Source organism: Armigeres subalbatus, unplaced genomic scaffold, assembly GCF_024139115.2.
Source record: "Armigeres subalbatus isolate Guangzhou_Male unplaced genomic scaffold, GZ_Asu_2 Contig465, whole genome shotgun sequence".
NCBI lineage: Eukaryota > Metazoa > Arthropoda > Insecta > Diptera > Culicidae > Armigeres > Armigeres subalbatus.
The window spans coordinates 406,364-418,532 of record NW_026943222.1 but is presented as its reverse complement, the minus strand read 5'-3'; the positions used below and the strand labels follow the sequence as shown (position 1 = coordinate 418,532).

The window sequence follows — 12,169 nt, the reverse complement described above, 5'->3', positions numbered from 1 at the left end:
GCAGACCCTACAAAGATCGGTAGAGCAGTCCGAAACTGTCTCAACGCATATTTGGATTGCTAACAGGTGATTAGCGTTCCAACTTCTCTACTAGTCCCTGTTCGTTCTACCGGATCTTTTTGACCCTTTCTTCGGAAGTGTCTATAATTTCACTTTGTATGCGTTACGCAGGTGTGTTACGTATTAATCTATCAAGAAATCTCGTGAAATATTAAATAAAATGTATTTGAAACAAATTCACTTTGATATTGAAAATATAATTATAACAAATGATATGATATGGAATTATGCCTATTTTTCTGATTTGTTTCAAAGAAACAAATGATTTTAATTGAGGAACATATAGAAGCATGTACAAAAAAATCTTCTCAGAAAAGCAAAAACGTAAAAATTGAAAGCGATTTCAAAAATTTCTTCAGTGGAAGCTAGATAGCAAATGTGAGCATGTTCTGAGACACTAATAGATCACTTGTATGCATGTATGTGTGCGTATGTGTGCAAATTCTGAAATTTACTGCCATAAAAATCTCGCTCATTTTTAAGGTATTGAACAACTTTAGTTTTACCAAATTAGGCATCCATAAGGCGAAATATATGTTATTATTGAACGCTATTGAGTTTCGCTCAGAACAATGACTGATTTAGTTAGTTCTGGATTGATTAATATCGAGGTCTCTGGAAATTACGAGTACAATATATGCAACCAGCGTTACGATAGTTACTAACCATGTCACAATACACGCTAAAAATGAACTACTCAAAATTGAGTCGAATCCGACTCATTTTCATTAAAAACGGGACAACTCAAAATTTGAGTAAAAGATACTACTTCAATAAAATGATGATTGCACTTAAACTAGGAGTCTGTTTGTCGTAAAATGCACTTAGATAGATAGATAAACTTGATTCGCATCTGTCGTATTAAAAATTGGTGGAAGGCCAAGCTTAACTTTCGCGAAATCATCATTTTATTGAAGTAGTATCTTTTACTCAAATTTTGAGTTGTCCCGTTTTTAATGAAAATGAGTCGGATTCGACTCAATTTTGAGTAGTTCATTTTTAGCGTGTAGTTATTCAATCCGACGAGCGCCTTATAGATAGGCAGCATGAAGTACAGTACGTTATCATTCGTTAAGTTGTCACTTAACCCATGACATCCGCCTTTGGGTAGGCAATTATTTTATCACTTTCACGGTGAATCGCCGTGGGAAGCTGAGTAGTTTTATCTCGTTTTAAATACTGGAGTCTGGAAAAAATATCCTTATAACCAAGGAAGGGTCAAAATCTCACTGTAGGTGGATTAGTCTGGGTTTTTCACAGAACACCGTTCTCTACCAACTCTCGACGTCGCGATCAACTCACCGCTCTTGTTCGTCTTCTGTACGCCGACTGCTGAATGGGCCCATTCAGGCAGCATCGATCCAATGAATGGATGGACATCGATGGTCATCGTGTTCACCACCCGAAGTTAACCGAGCAGGAGAGAGTCGTGAGAGTATCACCACAAAGAGAGGATTGAAACAGCATGGCTATTTCAAGGTGGCCGGAATGATCAATACCCTGATCGAAATGTATATTTTTGTAAATAGTTAAAATTGTAAATAGTTGTAAAACACCTGAATTCGACGCAAACTTAATATCTAAATGAACTATATTATAACCCGTCACCACAAACATGCAACACACTGTACACCTTAAAGTTAAAACAAAAACCCCTTTACCGAACACAGAAATTGTACAACACATCCCATACCCAACAGTAAGAAATAGAACCCCAAAGTGGACGGTAGCAAACCCGCGTTGTTTCAATCGCTCTATCGCGCCAATAAAGGCAATTAGTGCAGTGCAAACTAAGCAATTTTCTATCTCCTGTCCGAAACATCCTGTTGTTAACGGTGGCCAACGGTTTTAACACCCATCTCGTGAGTGCGTGCGTGACAATTCGTGGTCGCAATAAAGCGTTGTATCCGGACAATAGTGATCGAAATTCGTGATTACCCAAACAATCCAGACGTTTTGTGACACGGGCTATTTTGTGGCGAGGCTGGAGTGAAGATTTAAGGTGATTATAGAATGAAGCCAGAAATCGGCCATTTTGTAAACCACGTGCTTTTCCAATATTTTTTTCAAGAGCACGAGATGCAAGAACCATAACGCGTATCTTCTCTTCTTCATTGGCATTACATCCCCACACTGGGACAGAGCCGCCTCGCAGCTTAGTGTTCATTAAGCACTTCCACAGTTATTAACTGCGAGGTTTCTAAGCCAGGTTACCATTTTTGCATTCGTATATCATGAGGCTAACACGATGATACTTTTATGCCCAGGGAAGTCGAGACAATTTCCAATCCGAAAATTGCCTAGACCGACACCGGGAATCGAACCCAGCCACCCTCATCATGGTCTTGCTTTGTAGCCGCGCGTCTTACCGCACGGCTAAGGAGGGCCCCATAACGCGTATGGGGTTGAAATAATGGTAGATCGTTTGCTTAGTTATGCTGAACAATCATAATTTTAGTTTCGGCACTGTACGACAACTATTACGCCAAATTTGGGCTTTTGGAAATGTATGTAGATGAACGTGTGGTGAATTTGAAATTCACCACGGGCTTCATTCTATAATCACCTTAAGCCTGTAGAGTGAAAACGGTGGTGAATTTCACGACCCGTGATCTGGTGCGCCGCTATTAGCGCATAGTGGGAAGAAAAACCTCCGGTGGCTGGCATATACGGGCTCCACGCTCGATCACATATTCCGGAAGATTTTCACTATTGATTGTTTACATAATTCACCAATATGAATCAAAATGAAATATCGCAAAGCTGTGGATGAACTTTTGGAATTGACCATTTTCACTGATATTCCGGATCTTCCGAAGGGCCTTTTCGTGTGCATTCAGATGTCACATTCTCACTATTGAAAATACAAATATTTCCCCGTTCCCCGCTCTGGGATTAACTTCTGGAATTAACTATTTTAACGGATGTCTGAAATTTTCCGGAGAGCTGTTAACAATGTTAATGAAAAAAATGCGAAGCTCTGTGGTGAAATTTGGGAATTAACCACTTTTACAGATGTTCCAGATCTTTCAGAGGACCGTTGCAGGGGCACTTGGAGACCACATACGTCATCATTCTGGCGAATTCATTGGAAACGAAAAATTCGCGACGTTTTTGGATGAACTTTTAGAGTTGGCCACTTTCACGGATGTTCCGGATCTTCCTGAGGGCTTTCTCTTGACCGTTCAATGAACGAAATTGCCAAGAGATCCACGCATCCAAGATATCAAATACAGCTTGCATCATCAGAGCACATAGTCGCAAGCAATTTTATGTTATGTAGCACGAAACTCAAAAATTGAGTAGCTCAAACAAGTCCTCTTCAGTACAGGTTCCCTAGGAACGCAATGGTCAATTTTGATGAATCACCACAAGGCCTTATTCCAGCAACCTACAGCTTTCGTTTGGTACCCAAAGATCGAAAATCGAAATTTGAGTTTTTGTGATCGTGATGAAATCTTGGGTCCAAATGGACCCCAATGCACAATGTGTAACATTTTTAATGCATTAGGAAGGTTAAAAAGGTTTGGACTATAATTCCATTCAAAATAAACATTGCATCGTAATTATTTTTACAATACGACACCACCTAGACTGTCAATAACGACCGAAGCTCCAATAAAAAGTAGGCAAATGCGACAGCTAGAACTGCCACTAAATATCAGCGGCCGGCAGTATATTTCATACTTTTATGATCATCCCGAAGGGTCTGCGACAATTAAATCAACACTCTAGGCAAATTTATGGATCTCGGTCGAACGGTCCCAAGCTGGAGAGCAAGATGTGAAATCGACTGAAGAAAATAGATAAACCGACGGACTGCGTTGAAGGACTACGTCGCACAGTGGCCGACTTCTTTACAGTTTCCTCGAGCGATGTTCATTGTCGTTTATTTTAAGTTTATGATGGGTTTATGATCGAATTTCTGCCACGGTGCATCATCAAGCCGTGGCCAAGAACAAACAACCGCTTTCACGGCGCAGCTGACGGAAACGGCTACGTCGACGGCGGCCAGCGGTTGACAGTGCCGCATTTGTGTGCGGTGGCAAACAAATAGTCGTTTTGTATGACCGATTGCGCATCCAATGCATGCCAATGGAGAATGCATAATCGGATGTAAATTGAAATTTATCGACGACGCATCCCGATGTGAGTTCATTTGCGAAGAATTGCTTCCATTTTTCAAAATTGGTGCACTATGATCGCGCGCGTTCTGCCCGGAAGCTGCGGCGAAATTCGTGCCAACCAACAGCCGGTTCGGGAATGGCATCTCAGCGCCTCCATAAGAACGGAGCAAATCGTGCAAACACAAAGCCATCAACAACAATGTTTACATTTAACTGCCGGGCACCATCATCAGCGCTCCTCGGCAAGAAGCTAATTGAATTAATATTAATATGCATACAAACGTAACAGTCGATCAGATTCGATAAGAACGGCTTCCCCATCCATTGCGAATATCTAGATTGCCCCAAGTTCAAGGAAGAGGTATGTGAAGCAGTGCAGCAACCAAACGACCGGCAGCAGAATCCTGTGCTAGCGAGGTGGAGCGGTGTGATGCTTGTTAGTTTTATATTACGGACACACCTATAGGTTTCTTGAGCTTGGTTGACCGCTCGTAGTTGCTATTTAATTGCGGTTGGATCTCCGGATTGGCAATCTAATAGCAGGAAAACACTAAACTAAACATATTGAGCTATCTAATAGAGGTTTTAAGATATAAAAGAAAACTATATTTTCAATTTAATCGATTATCAAAACCTATGGAATTTTGTGTATTTGGCAGATTAAGATAGTCCACAAGAGGAATGGTGGATTCAATAAATTAATTTCTGTTGGAATTTTGTCCTTTTCCTGAAACGAACAGTCCTCATCGGTACCCACCAAGCAACATATTCCGGTTTGGAGGCCCGTCTTCTGTACAACTGGCTGCTAGCTGATTGCTGACTCTTACGATAATGATTATGATTTTGCGACTATCCATACACACTGTTTCTTATGATTAGCGTTTAAGTGAATCTGAAGCTCTTTTTACTTAACTTTCCCCTGGTTGAGGAAGCAATGCCAAAAGGAACGAAATGAAACGGCAGTCAGTTGGTGGGCTGGCCACGGACGGCAGCGACGACGGCTAAAACCAGCCAGCTTGGTGGGTTCTCGTCATTTCGCATAAGACGTTCAGAATCACAATTGTACAGCGCTGCTATTGTGAACGTGGGACGGGGTAATAATTTGAAGAGTTCGCCTGTGCGTAACACTTCTGAAAACGGAGGGATGGGGTACGATGCAGCTTTTGCCACATTAGCGATAAAAGGCTGGTATGCAGATATTGGTTGTTCGTTGCTTTTTATACAATGGTCATCGAAATTGAAATGAGAAGTCCCTATACGTTTAGAAATTGGGAATCCGAATATGAAAATATTTTTTTATAAGAAAGCTAGATAGTGGTTTGTTCTTGTAACTCGTATCGTTGAGATTTGCATAAAAGCTTAACATACTGTTTCGTTCTGTCAATAATAAAAATCTTAACTGTGTACTATCCTTTCCAGCCCCCAACGACATATCTATGCTAGCATTGCGTACGGATCAACATCACCATCATCGTATCGGTGGCGGCCGCCAACAGAGCCGCGTCAAGCGATCCTTCCAGCTCAACACGACGTTCCTACGAGCCAACGAGCGAACGCGCGCTTCTGGGACGGAGGAGTGAGAGCTGACGAAAAGCGCAAAACGATTACTCGACGCGAAGAAGTTGATCTGAAGTGTTGTTTGCTTTAATGGTGCCTTAGGACGTTTTCACCGCTGCTCTATTTTTCAGGTCTAATTTTATAACAGTTCCAAAAATTTGGACCGCCAAAAATAGACCAAAAATTTGCCAGTTTCACCGGTGAAGTTTCAAATTGATTGTTATTGTTTATTTTGAATACGTTTGTTTTGAAACAAACAAATTGATTCAAAAATTTGTTTTTGTTGATTCTCCGGAATATTGTGGTGTTACTGGAATCTGTTTAATCCTTGGTTTCTTCTGTATCATCGGTTCAAACATCAGCTCAAGCGGATCGTCGTCGAATAATGCGTTCCACCGAGAATCCAAGAGGAATTCTTCCTAGAGCTCCTTCAAGTAATCCTCTTGGAGTTTCTCCAGAAACTCGTAGAGTTCCTCCATGAATTCCTCGAATAGTTCCTCAAGGTATTTTTCCTGGAATACCTCCTAGTGTTGCTCCCTGATTTCTTTCAGAGATTCCTCCTGGGATTCCTTCCTAAGCATCCTTCAGGAATTCCTCGTGGAGTTTCTCCAGGAATTCTTCCTAGAATTCCTTCCCAAGCTTTCTTAAGGAATTCAACGTGGAGTTCCTCCAGGAATTTCTCCTGAAGTTCCTCTAGAAAATCCTCCTGGAGTTCCTCCACCAATTCATTCTGAGGTTCCTCCAGGAACTCTTCATGAATTTCCTCCAGGAATATCTCTTAGAGTTCCTTTAGGATTCCTCCTGGAGTTCTTCCAGGAATTGCTTCTGAAATTCCTCTGAAATTCCTCTGAAAAACCTTTCTGCAGTTCCTACAGCAATTCATTTTGGAATTACTCCTGTAGAAAATCAAAGAATACCTCCTCGGTTTTCTCCAGGAATTCATCAGAAAATCATACAGGAATTCTTCCTGAAGTTCTTCCAGGAATTCCTCCTGAAGTTCTTCCAGAAATTCCTCTTGAAGTTCTTCCAGGAACTCCTCCTGAAGTTCTTTCAGGAATTCATCCTGGAGTTCCTCCGAGAATTCCTCCTAGAGTTACATCAGGAATTCCTCCTGGAGTTTCTCAAGATATTCCTCCTGTGGCTCCACCATCTATTTCTCATGGAGTTCCTCCAAGATTTCCTCCTGAAGTTCCTCTACGAATTCCTCTTGAAGTTCCTCCAGGAATTCCTCCTGAAGTTTCCCCAGAAATTCCTAGTGAAGTTGTTCCAGGAATTCTCGGAGCAGCTTTAGAAGGAATTCCTGGAGGAAGTCCAGGAGGAACTTAGAGATGACTTTCTGGAGCAACTTCGGAAGGAATTCCTGGAAAAATTCTTGAAGCATCTTCAGGAGAAATTCCTGAAGGAGCTTCAGGAGTAATTCTTGGAGGAACTTCAAGAGTTATTCCAGGAGGAACTTCATGAAGAATTCCTGGAGAAACCCTAGAATTAATTGCTGTAGGAACTACAGAAAGAATTTTCAGAGGAACTTCAGGGCGAATTCCTGGAAGAACTTCAGGAGGAATTCCTGGAAGAATTTTATGAGGAATTCCTGTAGGAACTTCAGGAGGAATTCCTAGAGGAACTGCAGGATGAATTCCTAGAGGAATTTCAGGAGGAAATCCTGGAGGAACTCTAAGAGGAATTAATGGAGAAACTACATGAGGAATATCTAGAGGTTCTCCAGTAGGAATTCCTAGAGGAACTGTAGAAGGATCTCCTGGAGAAATTCCTGGAGGAACTAAAGAAGGAATTTTTCGAGGAAGTCCAGAAGAAATTCCTGGAGAAACTCCAAAAACAATTCCTGGAGGAACTCCAGAAGGAATTCTCTGAGGAATTCTACGAGGAATTGGTGGAAGAACTCCAGTAGGAATTCCTGGAGAAACTTCAGAAGGAATTCCTGGAGGAACTCCTGACGGAATTCCTCGAGGAACTCCAGGAGGAATTGCAGGAGTAATACCAGAAGGAACTTCAAAAGGAATTTCTGGAGGAACTCCTGGAAAAATTCCTGGAGGAACTCCAAAAAGAATTACTGGAAGAACTCCTGGAAGAATTCCTTGAGGAACTCCAGATGGAATTTCTTGAAGAATACTTCAGAAGGAATTCCTTGAGGAACTCCAGAAGGAATTCTCTGAGGAATTCTGCGAGGAATTGGTGGAAGAACTCCAGACGGAATTCCTCGAGGAACTCCAGAAGGAATTGCTGGAGTAATACCAGAAGGAACTCCAAAAGGAATTTCTGGAGGAACGCCTGGAAAAATTCCTGGAGGAACTCCAGAAGTAACTCCAAAAAGAATCACTGTAAGAACTCCTAGAAGAATTCCTTGAGGAACTCCACATGGAATTTCTTGAAGAATACTTCAGAAGGAATTCCTTGAGGAACTCCAGAAGGAATTCCTGGAGAAACTCCATGAGAATTCCTGGAGACAATTCAGGAGGAATTCCTGGAGGAACTCCAGAAGGAATTCCTTGAGGAACTCGAGAAGGAATGCCTGGACGAACTCCAGAAGAAATTCCTGGAGGAACTCCAGAAGGAATTCCTGGAGAAACTCCAGAAGGATTTCCTGAAGGAACTCAAAAAGGAACTCCCGGAGGAACTCAAGAAGGAATTTCTGGAGGAACTCTAGAAGGAATTCCTGGAGTTACTGCAGGAATAATTCTTGTAGGAACTTCAAGAGGTATTCCAGGAGGAACTTTATGAAGAATTCCTGGAGGAGCCCCAGAAGGAATTGCTGAAGGTACTCCAGGAAGATTTACTGAAGGAACTTTAGGAGAAATTCCTGAAGAAACTCCACGAGGAATTCCTTAAGCAGCTATGGAAAGGGATTCCAGGAAACTCCAGGAGGATTTCGTGGAGGAACTCCAGAAGGTTTTCCTGGAACAACTCCAGCAAGATTTGCTGGAGAAACTTCAGAAGAAATTCCTGGAGTAACTTCTGGAGGAATTCTTGGAGAAACTTCTCGAGGAGTTCCTCGCTGGATGAACTTCTGAAAAAGTTCCTTGCTGGAAGAACTCCTGTAAGAATTCTAGAAGGAACTTCTGGAGGAACATTTATAGGCACATCTAGAGTAACTTGTGAAGAAATTCTCAAGGGAACTCTGGAGGAACTCCTAGAGGAATTCCAAGAGGAACTCATGGATCAATTTCTTAAGAAGCACCTCCTGGAATTCCTGGAGAAACTTTAGGAGAAATTCTTGGAGGAATTCTTGGATGAACTCCTGAAGGAATTCATGAAGGAATGATTAGAGGAACTACTGGATGAATTTCTGGAGGAACTTCTGAAGGAGCTCCTAGAGGGTTTTTTTTTTAAATTGCTTGAGAAACTACTGAAGGAGGATGTCCTGGAGGAACTTTCAGAGGAATTCCAAGAGGAACTCCTGGGCAAATTCCTGAAGGAACTCCGGAGGAACACCTAAAGGAATTCTTGAAGGAATTCTTCGAGAAATTCTTGAAGGAACTCCTCGAAAAATTCTTGAAGGAACTAATGGAAACATTAATGGAGGAACTTCTAGAGGAGTTTTCGGAGAAACTCCTGGAGGAATTTTTGGAGGAACTCTTGGAGGAAATTCTGAAGGAATTCTTGGAATCATTTAAAAAAAAAAAACTCCTGGAGGAATTCTTGGAGAATCTCCTGGATAAACTCTTCGAGGAATGTTTGAAGGAACTCAAAATGAACTTCTCGAGGAATTCTTGAAGGAACTAATGTATAAATTCCTGGAGCAATTTCTGGGGGACTTTTTGAAGGAACACCTGGAGGAACTTGTGGAAGAATTGTTGGAGGAATACCTGGAAAAATTCGTGGAGGAACTCCGGGAAAAGTTCTTGGAGGATGTCTAGGGGGAATTCTTGGAGGAATTCTTGAAGAATCTCCTGGACGAATATTTAAAGGAGCTTCTGAAGAATTTCCGGGAAGAACTTCTGGAGAATTTTCTGGAAGAATTTTTTGAATGAATTATTGGAGAAAGTCCTGAAGGAATTTCTAGAGGAATTCCAGGAGGAGGTCCTGAAGGAACTTCTCGAGTAATTCTTGATAAGGAACTAATGGAAGAATTCCTGGAGGAATTCTTGAAGAAACTTCTGAAGGAGTTCCTCGAGGAACGTCTGCAGGGATTCTTGGAAGAGTTATTGAAAAAATTCCTGGAAGAATTCTTGGAGGAAGTCAATAACAAAACACTGAAAAAGTTTTCAAGCAGAAAACGAAATACATATCTGTTTGATACATAAAAATTAAATAGTGGAAGTAGATGGAAGAATAATAGTCTTTTGATCGTGTAACATTTCCCCTAAGACGTTCATAAAATATTAATCAGTCAAGGAGGAGTTCCTGGAGGAACTTCTAGAGGAATGTATGAAGGAACTTCCGAAGAATTTCCTGGGAGAATTTGTGAAAGAATTGTTGGAGAAATTCCTGAAGGTATTTTTGGAGAAATTTCTAAAGGTATTCCAGGAGGAGGTCCTACACGCTTAGATTGGTTTACCTATTTATGGGTACTACATTCACTCATATATGGGTAAATGCAATTCTACCAATATTATTAGTAAAACTCACCCAAAAAATCGGTGAAAGTTACTGATATTCTGAAGAAATCGACTTTACCTATATTTGAGTAATCTCATTCACCCATATTTGGTTGAAAAAATTAACATAAACAAATCCGAGCTGGTGGCCCGTCATCGCAGTAGTTTTCAAAGTTCCCTTTTCTATTATTTATGCGCGCCGTAAAATCGATATCCGTTGATGTGAGTGCTATTTTGTGAGGTAACTATTTTGTTGTATTTAATTAGCATTACTATGTTTTTATAATATTGAATTTCGATAACTTTCAGGTTGCAACTCGCAGTTCTCGACGAGCTTCTCCAGCTCCGATCAGCAGCACCATATCAACCTCCTCACTGGCGACGAAAAACGGATACAAGTTCCCGAACCATGAATTGGTCACAGCCGGCAAGCAGTTTTGTACATTCATGTGTGGTACCAGTGCTTCGGAATCCTCCAGCGACCGCCTCAGTTTGGGACCTCTGGACAACTCCAACAAAAACTGTTGGTTCCAACATGCATTCTGCTTCGTCTTATTGTTCCCGATCATCTCCTCGGAAGTAACCATAATAGCAAAGCAACAAGATGAACCGACAGAATTAACTGGAAAGGATTATCCAGACGGCAGGGTAATTCAAGAGTGAGACGAGGATTAGAAAGAGGATGCTGCTATGTATGTTTGTGCCAAAGACCTCGCCAAAGACTATGTTATTTTGCTATCATCCGATACTGCTGCTAACCCGGATTGCCAAGATTGGTATGTTATTTAGTTTAAATTTTATAGTTGATTCAAAATATTTCAGGATTTAATTGTTATTTTCAATGTTTTCAGATCTTGTGTGGTGAAGGACAATTGTTTAATGGATCGATGCAGCAATTTATCGGTTGGACCGGCACAGCTAATATCCGCCAAGCTGTCACAAGTTCCGGAATGGCCTTAAACTTCCACCACATTATTGGTGCTTCTGTGGCCAGCTATCTTGTGTTCCCGAGATTGATGTTTATACCACCATACTGACGTGAAGCTGTTGCTGAGGGATGTTCCGATTAGTCCGCGATCACTGCCATCAATTCCTGCTGTTGATTATAAAGCAGTAGTCTAGCATCCGGTAACCTCGCCGGCAACGAGAAGGTTTAATAAATTATCGAACTAGGTATATAATGTAAAATGTATGTCTGCAAGCCAATAAACGTTTTGCTTTATATTCATTAACTTATAAAATATTTTGCTTAATTAATAATCTTATCCAATACGATTTTTGAAACCAAAACAAAAAAATATCACCCATATTAAGGTAAATTTTACCTATAATAAAGTACCCATAAATAGGTGAACATTATCAATATTTCCATGAACCACTTCTACTCAAATATGGGTGAATGGTACTTCACCCATAAATAGGTATGTGCACTTTTTTGAGATTATGGGTACTGTTCACCCATATTTGAGTGAACTGAACTAAGCGTGTAGAGGAACTCCAACAGGTGCACTTGGAGAAATCCCTGAAGGAACTTCTCGAGTAATTCTTAAAGAAACTAATGGAAGAATTCCTGGAGGGAACTCCTGGAGGAATTCTTAAAGGAACTCCTGGAAGAATTTTTATAGAAACTTCTGGAGTAACTCCTTGAGCAATTTCTATAGGCATTCCTGAAAGAATTTCTTGAGGAATTCGTGGAAAAACTCCTGGGGGAATTCCTAGAAGAACTCCTGGATGAATTTTTGGAGGAACTCTTGATGAAGCTCCTGGAAACATTCTTGAAGGAACTCCTGGATAAATTTCTGGAGGATTTCCTAGGAGAATTCCTGAAAGATTTCCTTGAGGAACTTCTGGAGCAACTTCTGGATAAATTCT

The 12,169-nt window shown here is 41.0% G+C and overlaps 1 long non-coding RNA gene across 1 annotated transcript; it reads left to right on the top strand.

Moving 5' to 3' along the window:
- Positions 1-10,463: 10,463 nt before the first annotated feature.
- On the top strand, positions 10,464-11,503 carry LOC134204230 (uncharacterized). Its single transcript, XR_009977810.1, has 3 exons — positions 10,464-10,538; positions 10,607-11,073; positions 11,149-11,503. It is a non-coding gene; the product is annotated as an uncharacterized LOC134204230 (long non-coding RNA).
- The last annotated feature ends 666 nt before the right edge of the window (positions 11,504-12,169 follow it).